Source organism: Pagrus pagrus (genome assembly GCF_965226575.1).
Source record: "Pagrus pagrus genome assembly, chromosome: 14".
NCBI classification, from domain to species: Eukaryota; Metazoa; Chordata; class Actinopteri; order Spariformes; family Sparidae; genus Pagrus; species Pagrus pagrus.
This window is the reverse complement of record NC_140198.1, coordinates 26,431,022-26,449,720: the sequence shown is the minus strand read 5'-3', so window position 1 is coordinate 26,449,720 and position 18,699 is coordinate 26,431,022. Positions and strand designations below refer to the sequence as shown.

General features: G+C 40.9%; 1 protein-coding gene across 3 annotated transcripts in view; it reads left to right on the top strand.

Annotated features, from left to right (window-relative positions):
- The first annotated feature begins 387 nt into the window (after positions 1-387).
- The window catches only part of arhgap32b (Rho GTPase activating protein 32b), a 117,078-nt gene continuing 98,766 nt past the window's right edge, over positions 388-18,699 (top strand). For all 3 annotated transcript variants that reach the window (XM_084372700.1, XM_084372702.1, XM_084372699.1), the window contains exon 1: positions 388-877. The gene's annotated coding sequence lies outside the window, so the exon portion shown is untranslated. The remainder of the gene's footprint in view (positions 878-18,699) is intronic.

Genomic DNA, 18,699 nt, shown 5'->3' with positions numbered 1-18,699 from the left:
TTAGACTGGGGAGGTGGCTAGATGCTCGCATATTTCTGAACTAAAATGTCATTTGCTCATCTTGGTTTTAGTTGGCAATCAAATAACTGACCCTGATTTAAGAATACAATGTATAATGTGAATATGGGTTTGTTTTAGATATTGAAATCCATTAGGGTATTTTGTGGTGTTGTAGCAGCATGAATGGGAAAAAAATGCTCTTCAGCTGAGTAATCTAAGTAATGTTAACAAACTATTGCGACGTTCATAGTCTCAGCCACTGTAATTTAAGCCAGACAGGTCAGTCTTTGCAACTGGTATATAATAGCAAATGGCCCTTTCCGTTATTTTCTCAGCCGTTGGAATTGTCAGTGCTCAACGTTTCCGACAGCACGCGAAGGCAACACAGAGATAGCGCTGCTCCTCTGCTCCAGTCAGTATCCACTCCGAGGTGTGCTCTCCGTTGAGTTGCACACGGAGGAGAGCCTCCCGACAAGTTTCAACCTGGAAATAGCTTTCCTCTGAATCCAGTGAAAGGCAAATTTTTTCGCACTTTTGTTTCGAAACGGAAGGAATTCTTCGGAGGACGATAGTAGTCCCCAGAACAGAACAGCAACTGGCTGAGCGCCGCCTGTGAGCCTTGTTGTCCCGGGGGAGCCTTTTTTGTTTGGGGTTAACCTCACTGTGAATACCATTGGCGCGGTTTCCTTCAGCTTGGAGTGTAACTGAAAAAATATTCTCAAATACTTTCTGCCTGACGTGTTTGAGTCCGCTGGGTTCAGCTGTGATGAGGAGAGAATTTAACAGCGGTGAAGCGCCAGACGGAGACAGCGAAAGCTAAGCTCATCTCACCAGCCAACGGTGGTCCCCGACCGCAGCCCCGACCACTGAAACACAGGTACTTTAACTTAGCACGTCAACGCTACACTCTCGTGGTGTGTGCTTTACCTTCGTTCGCGTTACTTTGCTAGATAATGCTGTGTATGCTGTAGTTGGTGTTTAGTGGCCAGACAGTGAAATCTGCTAATGTTAGACGGCGAGCATGTGTATTGTGTGGTGTGTGTGAGAGAGAGAGAGAGAGAGAGAGAGAGAGAGAGAGTGGAGGTGGTGTGTGTGTAAAGGGGGTGTTGGGCAAAGCGAGAATAACGTCTCCCCATGGCTCGCCTGGAGTTGCCTAATCCTCCCGTACTAATTGTATGCAGAGCCCCTTTCAAAAATAGGGCAATCTAACACTGGTTTGCGCTCGGCGCTTTTTTTTAAAGCTGAACAGACAAACAAACAGTATGTTTGTAAGTGTGAAATTAATTGGTCTTGTTCGGCTGTACAACACATTATTTCTAAACTCGATAGCAAGCCCCATGGACTGATACTGAAAGTTTTATGTGTATAAACTTTGTTCACATGCTGCGTGGTTGATCGGATGAGGCCGCATTTATTTGGAGGTCGTGTAATTTGTTATCTTGTTGACCATCAATCGGAGAAAACATTAAACGACAGGATTTCTAAGGCCATTTGGTTAAAAAGGTTCTCCACACTCGAGAAGTCCGCCTGTGAGGTATGATGAGCTGGTATGATGAAGTCTGCCTGCAAACCATTCATTTGCGAGTGTTGTAACGTTATTAGCATTTTAAGATATCCTAACATTAACAACTTCTCTGACATGGTGACCCTTGTTTCATCGAAGATACTGTAGTATGTCCGCTGCTTCTATCAGAAAAGAGTTGGTGTAGTTTTTCTATTTGGTATTCTCTTTAAAAGTAATTTTAATATGAAATGTTGAATCCAAAATTAGGTCTGATCCACGGGGGTCCCACTCCCTCACATGTTATTTGATCCACAGTTCCAGTGGTCTTCTGATGCTTCACTCCCTGTATTGGGTTACGATTTAATCAGATATGCATGGAGGCCTTTAATCCTTATTTAACTAGGCTAACGAACTACAAACAAGGAGGGATATGCACATACACATCATTCATATCCATGCTGCCCTGTACAGCTGAAGCACTGCAATACCATTGAGCATCATCTTCAGTTGAACATTTGGGTAGTATGTGCCTTGCTCAAAAGCACTCTGAGTGTTGTTTTCCGAGGATGACAAAGTGTTTTCCAGTCATCTCCCCTGTGCAACATGTTACGGTTGGCATGACTAATTAGTTCTAGCAACACGCCTCACATTTGTGCCACCACCATGACTGGGGTGGAACGGTTACAGGCCATGGTTCATTATGTATTTTGCTCTTGAGAGGTCACGGTTCAGTGCAGAGTGTTTTCACTGCTGCAGGCGGAAACATACCTGCACCAGTCGGCTTTTTTCTATGTGTTTGTGCGTGTGGTGTGTGTATTTGTGAAAACAAACACTGACGTCTTATCTGCATTTGCACAACTGGGCTAGTATTCCTAGCATGTTGGTACTAAATGTTATTTTGATCCAGGCCTCTATAGTTTGTTATCATTTCTTCTATGACAGAATAGACCTGTTTGTCTGTGGTTTATATTTTACTGTATCCGCTTTAATTTTCACAAACTTTACTCTCACTGTTAGGAATAAAAAAGCTACAGCAGTGTACTGTAAACTTTGTTACAAATTCCTTCTTTTTTGTCTAAAAATACAGCAGTGGTGGACAATCTGCTGATAATATCATGATCTGTTTAATCACAATCCACAATCTAAATTGTGATCTTTTACTCAATTTTGAAATGCCCTGTAGGCTAGTGTTGTCAAAAATATTGAAATATCAATATTGAATTCTTGAAACTGTTTCAGTACACATCTTCCACAGTATCGATACTGATATCAGCTGTGCTTTCTCGCATTCTCTTCTCTCTGACAGCAAGTCGACACCCACACTGCTGCAGTGCCCAATTACCTTAAATACTGTTGTGCTTATCACCAGCCTTGCTGTATTTATTTTTTAATAAATATAATAAATGTATTGCCCTCAAAGATGTGTACATTTTTCCCTGTGGTATCCAGCATGGTACTGAATATCAATATTTTTCAATGTATTGTATTGATGTTAGAAATTTCAGTATTGTGACAGCGCCACTGTAGACTAGCCAGACTGTATAGTCCCCACATTTTCCCATTTGCACCACTCAAGCACAGTATTGCATTAAAGATGGTTCTTTTTTTCAGAGCACCCCAGTAGTTCAGTAGGGGGAGAGTGCAACCCATGTACAGAGGCTGTGTCCTTGCCACAGCGGCCCTTTGCTGAATGTCATCCCCTTTCTATCTCTCACCCCGCTTCCTGTCATTCTTCACCTGTCCAGTCTAACAAAGCCATGAAAAGGCCAAAAAAGGGTGGGCACCCTGTCGTAACTTTTATGTCATCATGATAGGACCTAACTGATTTTGAAATTGGGTTGCATCACGCTTAAAGACAATTACACAGATCAGATGTACTTCTGTCTAATCTCAAACAATCAAACAGTACAAGATTGACAACATGGGTTGTCTATTCTGCAGCAAGAACTATAGGCAAGAGTTTTCAGTTTTAATATCTGTTAATAGTGTATGCTAGCTAACGTTAGTCTCAAGGACTTAAATGTTTACCATTGCTTTGCAGCACTCTCAGCTGCTCCGGGATGTCTCTCTCTGTGGCTTTTGTGTTCCTGCTTGGAAATTAATGACATAATCATCCAGACTTTAAATCCTAGATATCAGACATGTTTGATATGATTGAAGTGGCCTCGATGAGTCTGTGAGAGGTTTACAACTAGATCTGTACTCCCCTCACATTACCAGATAATCTGTGCTGAACTTGGTACGGACTAAGCTCTGAGACCGCATTTCTCCTCTGATTGTCAGGAGGGGAGAACTGGGATTAAATCTGCCCGAAACTCCTGCAGTGTGAGCCTGGCCTTACAGCATCGCTGACTGGACATGCTATTTTTTGCACTCTCTGGTGGGGGACCTTTTAATTCACGATGTGACGATGGTATGGTTCAGTAGTGGATGACTGTTTTGTGACAGCCATTGTTGATGGACAACGACATTGTCCATCGGCCCAACCCTAATTACAACTAAGATCGTCAGATCACCCATCTCTAATATACAGCCACAGGTAGAAATCTGATTATTTCTGGTATTTTTAATGTAATCTGATTTTACACTGGTGAGACCTTTTGTGCAAGTTGTTCATTGATTAGTATGGATGTATGTGTTGTCAGCTAAAGTCCAGGCCATTTGTCATTGAGTTACATGTATAACTAGACGCAATTCTCATAACAATCTATCTTCATGTCAATCATAACTTAATTTCTTTTGTACTGAATTTTGTAGAGATTAACAATACAGGTAATTTGGGGTCTGAGACTTGCACCAATCAGTGAGTACTTCTTTTGCTGCAGTTTTAGAATACTGGCTTTTATTTGAATATTTAGACCATGATTCACATGCAATGATGCTGTAATTGCAATTGTGATATATATTCTATTCTTAGCTGACAGAGCATTAAAGATGATTCATTTTCATTTTACTTACATTTTATTCTAGCTGAGGAGGAATTTTACAGCTAGATAATAAAGTAGACACGCCATTAAGCATAAATTACTCATGAAATGACTCATTGTGAATGATTTTGTCTGACTAAGCACTACCTTTTTTCATCTGATATATACCACTGTAACATTTATATTCAAACCACTTGAAAAATGCATGAAGGTACTTTCAAACTGCCATGTCTTCCAACTCTTAGAGGACCACTGTACCAGAAGATTGCTGCCAGGAAACCGGCTCTTCTACTCAGTCATAGAAGCAATGAGAAGGAGCTGTTTGGCCTCATCTCAACAGTTCATTTAACCACAGTCTCTTAATGTAACAGCCTTCTTAGTGATCACAGGCTTAAGTATAAATGCCTATTTATTTGGCATTATAATACTCTCTCTCATTGCGGAGTTCAGCTTTAAAATTGGATCTGTATGAGTAGGGGGCAGTATAGTCATTAATCAAACAGGGAGATACCAGATATATGAAGAATTCTTTAATTTGTGGCCACTGCTAGTCTGTAAGATTTCCCAACAAGACTGTTCCCATTATCGTAGTAAGGAACTAGATGGAAGCAAATGAGCAAAGCTATATCACTGTTACAAGTTTGGACAGCCAGCTGCAGCTGAAATAACAATACACTCTGTGGTGCAAAAGATAAGACTCAAATGATTTCAGATGTACTGCTGTGGTAACTTCAGGATTAGCCATATCTTAACAGACAGAGGGTATAAGGGGCTGTAGCTGCTTATCAGCGATGCAAATCTTGGAGACTGCAGCACATTTGTCACACAAGTTAAGCTGTTGCATTGGAGTCTGAGCTAAGGTTTTGTATCATTGGACCAGTAAAACTTATACATGATAAAGGAAAAGGCAAAAGACAATGATTCAGTTCCCAGTGGTAAAGAAGATGTACTAAAAGAAGTATTTCACAACTGAAATGGTGACCCTTGCATAAAACTGTGCTGTTTATGCTGTAGAAAGACACATATGTTTTAAATTGGTGCTATACGACCAGAGAATACAGAGAAAAGAGCCTGTGGTATTCACTTTTGCTTAAGAGATATCAAACCTACAACATCCAGAATGCACTGCGCTATCCCGGACCAAGAAACACTCCTGCTGATGGGTGATGTATTTGGGGTCGCAGTGGTCGCCAAGTTCCTGTTTAAAGAGCAGCAAAGAAGCCGGCTGTGTAAGGTGGTACATAAGTTGCTGCAATACATGACCTGAACTTGCATCGTAGAAGGGTAGTAATACCTGTTATAAGCCTGTTCAAATACTCAATCTACAGTTTATTTTAGCCAAGCTAGCAGTATGGCTCTATGGATGGTGTGTATTGGTCCACTGCTTTGGTCCAGAATGAAATATCTAAACAACTATTAGGTGGATTGTTATGAAATTCTTTAGATATTCATGGTCCCCAGAAGAAAAATCTTCAGACTTTGGTGATCCTCTGACACCTATTTACACGCTCTTGGCCAATACTCTGGTTTATGACCAAATATGTGTAAACTAATGACAGTCCCATCAGAATCTAAGATGATTAACAGAGCCGCTAGAGTGGCTGTAGACTTTAGGTACGCTAACTCTCTATGTGCGCATATGTCCAAATTTTGACCAAACAGCTGGCTTTCCTGGAATAAGCTGGTGACTTTGCTTACAAAAACAGAATTGTTAATGGCCTTCCTTTTGTGGTTTTCTATGAAAACCTGAATATGGATGCTAGTTTTAGTGTTGACCTGCTGTTTTCCAGCTTTTGCGTCAGGTGTGTCATGAGTTCCTACCAGTAAATAGTCTGTCTTCATCTTTGTTTTGCAGCAGAGATGCTGCTTTTGCACCATTTAAAGGAATAGTCATACCATTCAGGTTGCTAAATAAGTTGATGTCTGTGAGGATGACCTAATACCTTCAACTTGCAGTCACATAAGATTATGATTTGATCATTTAAAAGGTAAATTTCGGTTTAATATATTTTCAGAGCTTGGTCATGCCATATCAGTTGTATGTTGCATTCAAAATTTTAACGAGAGGCAGAGTGTCAAGTTGTATCCAAATAAATACATCATAATTAAATCATCAGCATGTGTTCAAATCAAACAGAACTGAAATCTGTGTTCAGACTGACTGTCCTGCCTCCTGTTATGCAACCAACCACTTCCTTTTGTTGTCTTGTTATGTGCATGAAACCTTCTGCACTCTCAAAGGTCTCCTTGTTTGTCTTCGTCCTCGGCAGCCACGCACAAAGCCAGACGTGACCTCTAACCCTAACTTTAGATACTGACGCATTGTGCAGGGCTGAGCATGCATTGTGATTCCTTTCCGCATGTTCATTAATTATGCATAATGCATACGCTGCTATCCTCAGGCCTTGTCCCACACATACACAGAGCCGCAGACTCTCATTCTAAGTGTGAAAAAGCATCTCACTCCAAGCTCAATGCACAGTCACAGGCCTCTGAGGATGCCGTGACATTCCCAAAGGAGATTCCATTCCCCCGTAAACAATCCTGGCATTGACATAGGCACTGATTAGTGAGTTGCCAGGGTATTCCCACAATGGCCCAGCAGAGGATAATGAGATCGGATTGAGTTCTCATTCAGGACTTTGTTGGCAACAAGTTTTGTGAAACTACTTGTAAGCGTTTTGGGAAGCTGAAAGTTTAGTTTACTATCTCACCAAAAGTGTCGACATTCAACAGTTTGTTCTGACAAGGTGCTGAAAGCATCCAGGAAGCACTGCAAGCTGTCAGAGCTACGGGTACAGAGTTCAGAGATTTGTCTCTTATGTCTTCTGTCAGCACTTTAACTCTTTTTCCTGGAGTTACAGGAGAGAGTTGAAGTCAAAACTGTGCTGCAGCAAAAATAAATTTTGCCTCAATTTTCAGTCTCGTCTGCTTTTTTTCCCCTTTTTTGTGAACAGGGTAAAACATGAAGTTTATTGATCCTCTAGGGGGAAATTGGGTCATTGCAGCAAAGAACAGAGCCAGGGGGAAGATGTATATGACTAAAAAGCAAAAGCAAAACGGCAGGCCAGGATTTAAATAAAATATAATGCAAGTGAATTATTAAAATATAGCACCTTCATTATCATTATAATAAGAGTTTTGACTGAGTTAAAAGAGAAATGTATTTGACAGTGTTGGTGATGATTCTCAGTCATCCAGGTTGTGGTAATGGTCTTCAGTTCTGAAGAAGCCCCTTGGATGGATTTTGGTTGCGTCTTACAGTAAAGCATCTGTACAGAGCTTTGGTAGAACAATTACATTTTAATTACCATAATACAGTACTATGACAGACTAGCTCCACCAAAATGCTGCTCCACATTTCTTTTCTCATCAGCTGGTAAGGATCCTGCACTTTTTGTGTGGGACATGAAGCTTTAGCCTCTGTCTGTCAGCTTTTTGTCATGTATCTAGAAATTATATGCATACTTAAGATCTCTTTTAAAGGGTTTGGGTAAATGAAATCATTAAAACAGCGTCACAGACAGAGTTTTAACGCGCTAACTGAGTTAAATGTTATATTGCTGGCTAGCTAGCGACAGCTAGTAAAATGTGCAAACAACAGTTATCACTTCATCAGACAAAACTGACGGTAATAAGTCAGAAATCTTCTTTTCTCATGTGTGAAATTGGGGACCAAGTGAATTTTATGATAAATCTACCACTGTTTTCATATTCTTTTATTTGGTAAAGGTGTCCCTTCAGCATCTTTCAGAGTTTTTGCTTTAGAGTTCATGTGGTGACGACCTCACTGCTGTCAACTATAATTATACTTGTTAAAATGAGTATGTGAGCAGCCGTGCTGCCCTCGGTTTAGGTCCAGTGAGTGACCTTTGTCACTTGTCACCCCTCCCCTCTCTCTTCAGTGGCTTTTTTGTCTATCTATCTAGAGCTGTCTGATGAAGACAGACAGGCAAAATATAATAAAGGTGTTGTCTAAAATGCTTTTGTATAGTAATGCCAACATTTGAATCATAACCTGTCATTTCTGTGTACCAGTCATTACTACAACAACAATGTGAGAAGTGGCTCATTTGTGTAGTTTGAAGACATAAAACTGATCTTTTCACGTACTCCATGCCACAGTTTAATGAATGCACTCACTTAATGAAGATGTTTATGTTTTGCCCTCCCGGATAAAACCTACACAACAACAGCATCACATTGGCCTATGGTTGAACCTTTGAAGTGACCACACCTATTCTGGGGATATTTTGAGTGACTAAGATAAAGGTAGGGAAGGAGGGAAAAAACTTTAAACTTTAAACCCTACGTGTTTGGTATTCCTTTATGGGGCAGTGCTCACATGTCACGTGTGAGAGAGAATTGTTCTGAATTGGAGTGAGTTGACAAGCCCCTCTTCTTCTTCAAAGTTGAAGTGATGTTTTATATGGATGAGATCTGGACCCACTTCATTAAGGAGATTCTGTAGACATTTTTCATTGTACATGAAGTAGGTTGATGTCATTACTTTCCTCTCTGTGCCCTTGTCATGTCATCCATCCACGCATCTGCATTAAGCTCTTCCTGTTTTGTTCATACTGTAGCCTGATTTTTATTTTTCCAGGCCGAGCTCTTGAGCTACACAACACTCTAAAGCCCTGGGGCTCCAGACACCAAGGACCGAGGCCAAACCTCCCCTAAAGGAGTTGTGTATTGGGTCACACTTGTGCGTTCACTGAGACCGTTCATTGGACACCCACTTTCCAACACCCCGCTCTTCCCCCTTTCCCATTCCGCTAATTAGGTTGATGGGTGTCATGTTGTCTGGGGGCATTAAGGTCAAATTCACCTATCGTGTCACAACAGAATGCCTGTCAATACCATGTGATCATCTTTTCTTCTCAGTCAGTATTTTTTTTTGTAATAATAATTACTGAGTTGAGATGAGATAAAACTCAAGTGATCCTGTGATTAAAGATCAGTAGATTTTTAAATAGAGTCAAAACAGAGAATAGTTGGTTTATATGTCCCATCAATAAAATGTGTGTGGAAAAACAGGGTTCCCAACAGACACTCAGTTGTCTGTTGTGACTGTTGGAGAGAAAAACAGAGAAACGTACCTCCATCGGTAGGCAGTTTGTCGTATCCAGACCTTCATTTTTTATTTCTTTCTAGCAAATCGTATTCAAACATCAAGCTTGAAGAGTAAGCCTTGACCGTGTGACAGTGAGCCAGCGTCTACAATACTGGGACCCTGAAACTGAAGCAGCTACATGGAGTTCAGCCATCATTCATTTTGTCATTCACACCTGTGATTTTCCCTCTGTCATCCTAATGTCTTCTGTGGAGTAGGCCTGTTACCTGTGCTGCATCTGCTCATCTAAAATACTGCATTTTGAACTCCTTTTCTATTGCCAGTGGACAAGTTTTTCTTGTTTTCTGATGTATCATGTTCAATAGCTGCGTTTACAGTGCCTATAAAAAGTATTCACGCCCTTGGATGTTTTCCCCTTTTTATTGCATCCATAAACGGAATCCTGGTCAATATAATTTGGCTTTTTTTGACAAAAAAGTTACAAAAACAAACTCCTTAATAAGAAATTGCATAAGTATTCACCCCCTTCAAGTCAGTATTTAGTAGATGCACCTTTGGCCGCTATCACCGCACTGAGTCTGTGTGGATAGGTCTCAATCAAGCTTGCACATCTGGACACAGTTTTATTCCATTCTTCTTTGTATTATTACCTCATAGCTCAGAGCTTGAGAAGTTTTGCAAAGTCAGAAATTTTTTTCATAACTGAAGAAACAAGTTGTTCTCAGAGGAAAATAAGGTCCCCAGAACACTGTTTGAAGCTAGGAATGTGGCAGGGTGCGGCAAATATAAACAAAGTAATACAGTATAGAATGATGTTGTTCTTCAAGGTCAGTTTGTATATTCTGTTTATTAAGTCACAAAAACAAAGTTTTGTTTATGTAGTTTGTTGAGGCATGAAAATCAGTCAATGATCTTTGTCTTCTGATTAAAATTTCTTCCCCAAAACTACATAATGCACCTTTAACAGTTAACACTAACGTCACAACATTAGCTTATGTTAGCTCAATAAACATGAACGTGAGAATTGTATTGACAGATCGCTCAAGTGAATGAATATACTGAATATTCTCAAGACAGTTGGAAAAAAATCTTCTACTATATTTTCGACAGATTAGATGCTTCACAGCGGGTGGAACCATTACAATGCAGCATGGAAGCCAGTGACAATTTTGCAGTGGTTACTTTTTATATCTTTAACCCAGTCTGTCTCTCTTCAGACTCATTTGTGATTGAAGACTCTTTGAACGGAGATGGATGGAAAACTATTCATGCATAAACACCTGAAATTTTTCAACTAAGTCGTTGCATGGCGCCAGAAGAGGGGCAAAAATTAGCCCCCCATATTTACATCGTTGCTAATTGGAACTGGGCACCCCTGACTAGTGTGGAGTCATTTGACCTGGGAATGAATGCTGATTGTATCCTTTCCCACTGAAACCAAAAACCAGATGTGATTGGGTGTTAGTTTCTAATTTGTCCAGTGTGAAATGGGTGTAGGCTAGCAGTTCAGACAAGTTTGGCACTAAAACAGCCTTTTGTGATTCTCTGAAACAATTCAGCATGGCCTTTGTACATGTGAAGAATACTAAGGCCTTCAGTGTCCCTTTGTCTAGGCTCACATCATCATTTATTTATTTTTATACCCATGAAAAGGCTTGCCAATCAAGGTACATTGAATAATGTGCAGTTATAATATGCTCAGTGTTTGGAACTCCTTGAACCCCGGGCAGCGATGGTGCTTTTTTCTCTGCTTGAGTCCATGTCTGAAATGCCATGTGAATAATGTTTATAGACTGTGCAGTTGTGGTTAAACAGCAGTTGATTTAATTGTAACAACAGAGCAGAACAGTTGTTGGCAGCCGTTTGAGCTATTCACAACCTTATCATGTGGCAGGCAGCATTAAACTGTCTGGTCAGTGAAGCACATTGTGCCTTTCTCCCATTCTTTGTGTCTGTCTCTCCTATTGAAAGGACCATAAGTCATCTATTATACCACAGACCTCCAACATTTTTTATTTCCACTTTTTTCAAGACACTGTATAATAGTCTGATTTACCTGTCTTTTCTTGGTGTGCATGCTGAGACCAGTTCAACTGACATCTTCTGTTTTTGCATGCTTCTTCACCTGATATCACAAAGAATGCCACAATGCGATTTTGATGCGATTCAATTCAGGTGCTCTGATGGACATGAGATTATACAATCTGCCCATTAACACAATATGTTACAGAAGAAGCTGCCACGTCTTTTTTGTTCATAAAAAAAAAACAACACATAAAAAATCATTATAATTGTAAGTGGTTAAATACAGTAAAGTTGACTTTAAATCGACTCCATTAATACACATTAAACATGGCTTAACAACAAAAATTGGGGGAAAAAACTAAAAAGGGGGGCTGTCAAGGAGAGTTATTGCTTTTGCTAGCCACCATTGTGCCTATGGCATTTTACATTGCAAAAATTAGCCCACTGGCAAGCTGGCTTTTCAAAACTCTGCTCATAGCTTATTAAATTGCATGTATTATTTCTACTTTTTCTTACTCATCATTGGTTTAGGTCACTGCATCTACTGCCAACACCATGGCCGAATTTCAGCCTGCATGCACTTTTATTCAGCATAACATTGTTGAAGCAGATCAGATCGCCAGAGCGAGAGCAACAAGTTAGCAAACTGCTGAGTGAGATGTCATGTTTGTCTGTTGACCCATCTTTTCTCCAAAGTCCCAAATATTTCCAGACTGCTGATTTATACCCCAGGGGGAAGTAAATATCCTTATCGTCCTTTTCTTGGCTGCTGATTATTGTACTGATTCAGCTACTATCCCGAAGAGAGACACAGTTTTGGATTCCAAGCATGCCTGAATGGGCTTGGCCTTGGTATTTTATATACTGAGCTCCAAAAAGAAAAGCTTTGCTCTTCCGCTCTTTTTCTCTGATACCTGCAAGGCTTGGTAAAAAGATGTTTAGTTGCTAAGGAAGTTTGAGACTAGGCCAGTGCAATTTAAGGACAACAGGCTGGGGAAATTTGATCGATATTTACTCCACATCTGTGCCATAAAAATGGAGAAAAATTGTGTTCACTGTTTTGGAGAGAATTCCCATTGATCAATGATATGGGCACTCCAAAGGCATTGTGTTGTTAGCCCCAGAAGGGGTAGTTCTCGACTATCTTCTAACATCCCAGTTTGTCAAAGATTTAAGTACACAACATGAACAAATGCTTCATCATTCACCAGCTGCAAGCAGTGCTGTTGTGTTGTGAAATTTGCTTTCGTCCAGTCCACTTATGAGAGACAGTCAAGCTGGAATAATTTTTATAGATTGATAAAGGCTTTGACAAATGATCTGTTTTGTGCATAACTCAACTAAAGGCCTTGTTGTTGACCCTGAACACATTTCTGAATGATAACAAAAAAGAGAATGTTACATACTCTTTTGTATGGGTTGATTTTTGGCCACAAACAGCAGCATAGCAACAATATTCCATCAGCTTATCAAGGTCGGCTTTTGTGTTAGCGAATCAACATTGGCAACCTGACTGCTTCCTGCTTCTTCAAATAATACTTTATGGAGTTCATGCAATGGAAGAAATTACATACATAAAAAAGTAATACCGCTTTTCCACCTAAATTAGAGGGTCTACACAGGTTTTTAAAAAATCGCCTGTTGACCCCATTCCCACTTCCTGCATGCAAGGCAGCCTGTCTGTGATTTTTATCTGAAGCGTTACGTTGTACATCACTGATGTCATGTTTCACGTCACGAATGCCCCGGAAACAGTTGGAACAAAACAGTAAACAACAATAGACCCATTGTGAAAGAAGCGTCTGTACAACGGTGGATAAAATATTTTGATTGTCACAACCCCGCGAAATGACCCCGCAAAATCATAATTTGAGCCAGTTGGTTCTAATAACATTCGGAAAGTCTAGAAGAGCCGCATGATTGAATTATTGTATCCCCTTTCAAGTTAGCCGGCTCGGACGGCGATCCAGGTATCTTCACACCCGGGACGTCAAGCTTTTTTGGCTTCTAAACACCACTGAGCAGCTTTTATAGGAATGAACGGGGCTCCGCCTACAACACTGTGTCCAGTAATAAAACATCCGTAATAGACCGCGTCCCAAATTCCTTCCTTATTTACGTGCCACCTGGATGTTGATAATGTGCCATCACTTCGCATGGGGGAATTTAGCGTGTTCTCCCGGGTCTTACCCAGGTCTAAACTCGCTCTTGGCTGGACTCCCAGCCTCTGCGACCAAACCAAACCTTCCAGGCCGTCAACGGAACTGCACCCATCTACCTCCAAACACTGGTCAGACCACATGCCCCAACGCGAGCAATTCGCTCTACTATATTAGCTGGCCGGTTGGTACCGTCATTGCTAAGAGCAAACAAAGGCCGTTCAGCGAAGTCGCGACTCTTCCCTGCTCTGGCACCCCAGTGGTGGAACGAACTCCTGACCAATGTCAGGACAGCAGAGTCACTCGCCATCTTTCGCAAAAGACTCAAGACTCACTTGTTCAGATTTCACCTTGACCCCGCATAGCATGACTCCCCCCTTTCTACTTTATCAATGGTGATATGTTATATAGGTTTCTTTCTTGTGACAAATGTACTTATTGTCGCTTTGGACAAAAGTGTCTGCTAAATGCCCTAAATGTAAAATGTAATGTAAATGTAAAATGTCTTACGTTTAGATCAAAGTGAAAAAAACCCAGGTCTCCTGTGGAGTCAATTGACCCGGGTGCAAATGCCAAGTTTATACATTCCCATTGCACACAAAAGCCCTATCTTTAAGCAGATTTAAGTGAGAAAGGGGTATAAGAAGAACACAATACAACGTTAACAAGATGCAGAATGTCTACAGTGTTATCGATTCCCAAAGTGTGTGGCTCTTTTGTCTGTTGTCCAGTCTTCTTTGGCTCGGCTTTGTTGATTGAGCAAATAACAACTTAATACATCAATACAATCTTGTTCAAAACCATACACTTCTAACACCTCTCACAGATATTCCTGAGATATGAACTCAAAGGCTTTCTTTCTGTCTAGACTTTCAAGACTTTCCTTGTCTCCTTTCTTAAAAATGAGTGACATAACCCCAAGATAAAAAGAGCTGTGTAGGTCTACCTGTATTAAATTCCAATATTAAATACTGACTTTAGCATGTCTGTGATCTTATCTATACATATTTGATAGAACTCACTAGAAAGTCCATCTGGACATGGTGCTTTACCTTGATGTAATTCTAAAATTACTTGTTTTACTTCATCTGTTGTCTCCACTGTTGTTAGGCCAACCTCATGTATTTTAATGGGATGGGATTTAATGGGTTGAGATCTGTGTGTTTTTTTTCAAAGTGTTTCCCCCGGTGTCCACCTGTTAACATGTATCCACCAGACATGGTGAGTTAAAGTTTTTTGCTCTGAATCGTGTCACATAATCACCTCCATTCAACTGCCGCCTAGCTATGTGCCGGGGACGGACGCTGTTTTTCGTGCAGAAATGTGACAAAGAGTCAGTAGGACAGACAGGATGACAGCCACTTTTCCACGTCTGGATGCAGTATTTTTTTCCTCATATAAGTTGCCAAAGACACGACCAGTTACCACGTTACTGTTGTTTGGTCCTTATACTACCTCCAGAGGCGCATCAGAGCCGCAGCAAAACTGTCCCCCCTCTCTGCATCTGTTACTTTTGCAAAGACGGCGATGCGGAGAATCGGCGCACGATTCCCACACTTAAAGGGCAGTGTGAATGGGGCTACTGTCTTGAAATGGCTGCCCAGTGTTTTATATTGGGACTCAACCATGTGGACCAGCGAACCAAAACAATGATCTGAAATTGGCTGAAAGCTGGAGAGAGCTGCAGACTGAAGTGTTGGTTCTCAGTGGGAACGACTGTACTACTAAAGCTCTCACATTACAGGTAATCATTTCAAAGTTCAATCAATAATTCACTGTTAATATAAAAATTTACAATAGGAAAAAATTAGCTTTAGGGAGCTTTTATAACTGTCTAACACAAAAAAACATCTTGCATATCACAGTATAAGCCTAAGGTGTAGAACTGTTAAAATGTCTATGAAGTACCTGACTGTGTTACCCAACACCGTCCCTCGGTAGACAGACTTTGTATTCATCTTAGGAAGGTGGGTTGAATTAACAAGGTCACTCTGCTGACGTCCACCCTCCAGAGGCTGAAGACAGTAGACTTAAGAGAAGGCATCAGATGACGAGCATAAGGAGTCAGACAAAAACGCAGTGTTGAAAAAGAATCACAAAGGCTGTGTCACACATTGATTTTGTCTTGAGTTTGTCCGGGGAAAGCTAACTGCCGACTGTCTGACTCCAGTGGGGTGGGGTGGGGTGGACATGAATATGAGACTGTGGCCTAATGACCAGTTTTGGATTGCCTTACAATCATTTGGGACTGTGGTTCACTTACCAGATGAATTAACAGCTGAGAAATTATTTTAGAGAGTCATCTATGAGATTGCAATCCGTCACTCCAGTTAATGTCTGATTATATCTGCAGTAATGTTTCCTGTGTATTTGGCAGCATGTTAAAACCTTTACGCAGAATGTGGAGCTTGCCTTCAGCTGCAGGGAATAACACAAGGTGCTAATGTCACTCAAGGATGCTGAGCAGACTGCCTTGTCATGGCCTAATTCCTGTAAAGCTCCAAATTACCTCATGAATATGCACCACTGACAGAATTAGGGTCAATGCCTGTCAGTGCGGTCAGTATCATACTGATTTGGGTGCTGTATAAGCTGTACAACAGTAGGAAAACTTCAGAACAGCACTGCAAGGTTTCTCTGTATTTTAGGTGATTTGCTTATGTTCTTATCCATGGGTATGTTAATTAAGTCAATTCTTTATCACCAGGTATACGCATCCAGTAATATTGATAGGACCTTTTACAAACTATTGTTATCGGCCGAACTTGGTTCAGTTGCTGATGGCTGTGCAGTCTCCACCAACCGCGGGGGAGTATGTCACCATTTTGCATGGAGGATACGCTGAGTCAATCATCATGATTTGAGGGCCACCTCTGCTGAAAATATCTAAATCCTCTTAATTTCCCTCTCCCTCTTACTCTAAAGTAAACAAATTGACACAGTCAGGTAACGGCTGTGTGCTGTGTGTTAACGTTAGATATGCAGCAGCCATACAGTACATGTGCGACAGACTTGTCTAATGTCACGCTTTTCAATGTCCAGTAGACTAAGAGAGACTAATGTTACATCAGATATTTTTTTTCCATAAAGTAATTCTCCACTCCATGAAATACCTTCCAGGCATTACTCTGGCGATAGGGTTAGGAAATATGGGCTACCGTTAAATCTTTGCGGTCCCGGGGACAGCTGATTTTACTGGAGGCCGACAAGTGTGGCATTCATGTCCTATCTAGTCTTGCATCTGACCCGTTTTCAGTTTATTATACCCATAAGTTATCTAGTCTTGAATAAATAACACAACACTATCACCTTGTCCATGATAGGGACAGGGCACTGAAGGCAGCCAGGCAGGCAGGAAAAGAAACCATTCTGGTAACGTTACGTTACTTAATACTGTATTTACCAATGTGTCGCTCTCTCTTCCAAATAATCCAGCCACGTAACCATCCATCCATTCATGAAATTAAATCACACACAACTCCAGGAATATGCACAAACATTAATGGTTTGTAAGAGTGGCATTTAACAATGTAACAGGACGTGCTACAGAAGTAATCCTGGCAAGTTCAGCCACAGAACAGCGTGTCATCCATTGTAAATAGAACAGATTCCAACAATGTAATACACTAAATCACACACTAGCATTTCAACTCAAATTAAAGTTCTCAGTGCTTGACTAAAATTGTTGTCTTACACAGACGTTGTGTTTGTAATGATTGTCTTTGGAGGTGTTTGAGCTGTAGTAGCACCCTGACCTCCTAACTCATTCTCCTGACCCGCTTTTTGCTGCAAGAGTGACTCTACTTTCGTTAGGTCGAGCAAGCAGGCCGGCTGTCCGGCGGGCTTCCATGCCACTGCGCCGCCACCTGGCCCGCCTCCTTCACCTAACGAGGCCAAAGACACTTCCAGGTGGTGTGTTTACCCACGGGGAAACTACGGCTCATGATCCCCTGTATCAGCTCTGCCGCTGGCTGTTGGCTTTTACAAACCATCCGCAAGAAAAACACAATGTCAACCCCTTTACACCAGACAACCACTGAACATACAGTTAGGAAATAATAATGTGTCAGTCGCGCCTACAGAGGTTTTCGTGGGAAGCTAAATGAATATTGCACTTGGATGCATCACCATGGTCACCATGTGTGAACCCACCGTGATGTCACCCACTGGTTTTTGGACTTCTGTTTTGAAGCCTTGAGTTTGGTATTACAGCTGTCTCCGGATCGGACTGAGAACCTGAGGACACGCTGTGGGAATGACAAGGTAGCCACATCCTAACGCATACCCTGCTTTATCATCTATTTTACCCTAAATGGCACATAAATAACCATTAGGCTATATTGAAGAATACTTGACACCAGTGATACCTGAAACTAGACCTTAAACTCATTAGGAAACTGTTTACTGAGATATTAAATCAAGTGAGAAGTAGGGTAATTTACTCATGAGCTTACATACAGTCAGACTTCTTTATGCAACCAGAGGAGTGGCCCCATGCTAACTATTAAATTGTGGACAAAAAATCTGTTATTGCAGATTTGAGTTACAAAGACAGAACGACACTAGGTGCACTAATTCCTACTGATTTCACACTGTTTTCTAATTTGAAATTCATTCTAGAATGGATTGTCACAACTTCTCGCACTTTAGGTATGTAGGGGAAGCATGTTTTTTTTGCTTTTCAAACTCTTCTTAGTGTTTCGCGTTAATTTGTGTGTTTGCTAAGGAAGAGCTCAAAGTGAGAGGACTTTTTTTTTTCTTTCTCAAAGGTCTCAGCTGTGGGTGGCCACACTCAGCACTTGGTAAATTATTCATGTAGAAAAAACGTAGAAAGAACTGTTAATGGAGTTTGTCCTTGTGCCTACCAAAGAGGGCATTTATTAAAAATAAGTTTCATTCATGCACAGAAGCTGACAGATGCCACCAAACTGTAATTATTCAGGAAAAAAACAACACAAACTCAACACAAAATCAAATTTGTTATAAAACAATTCACTGAGTTTATCA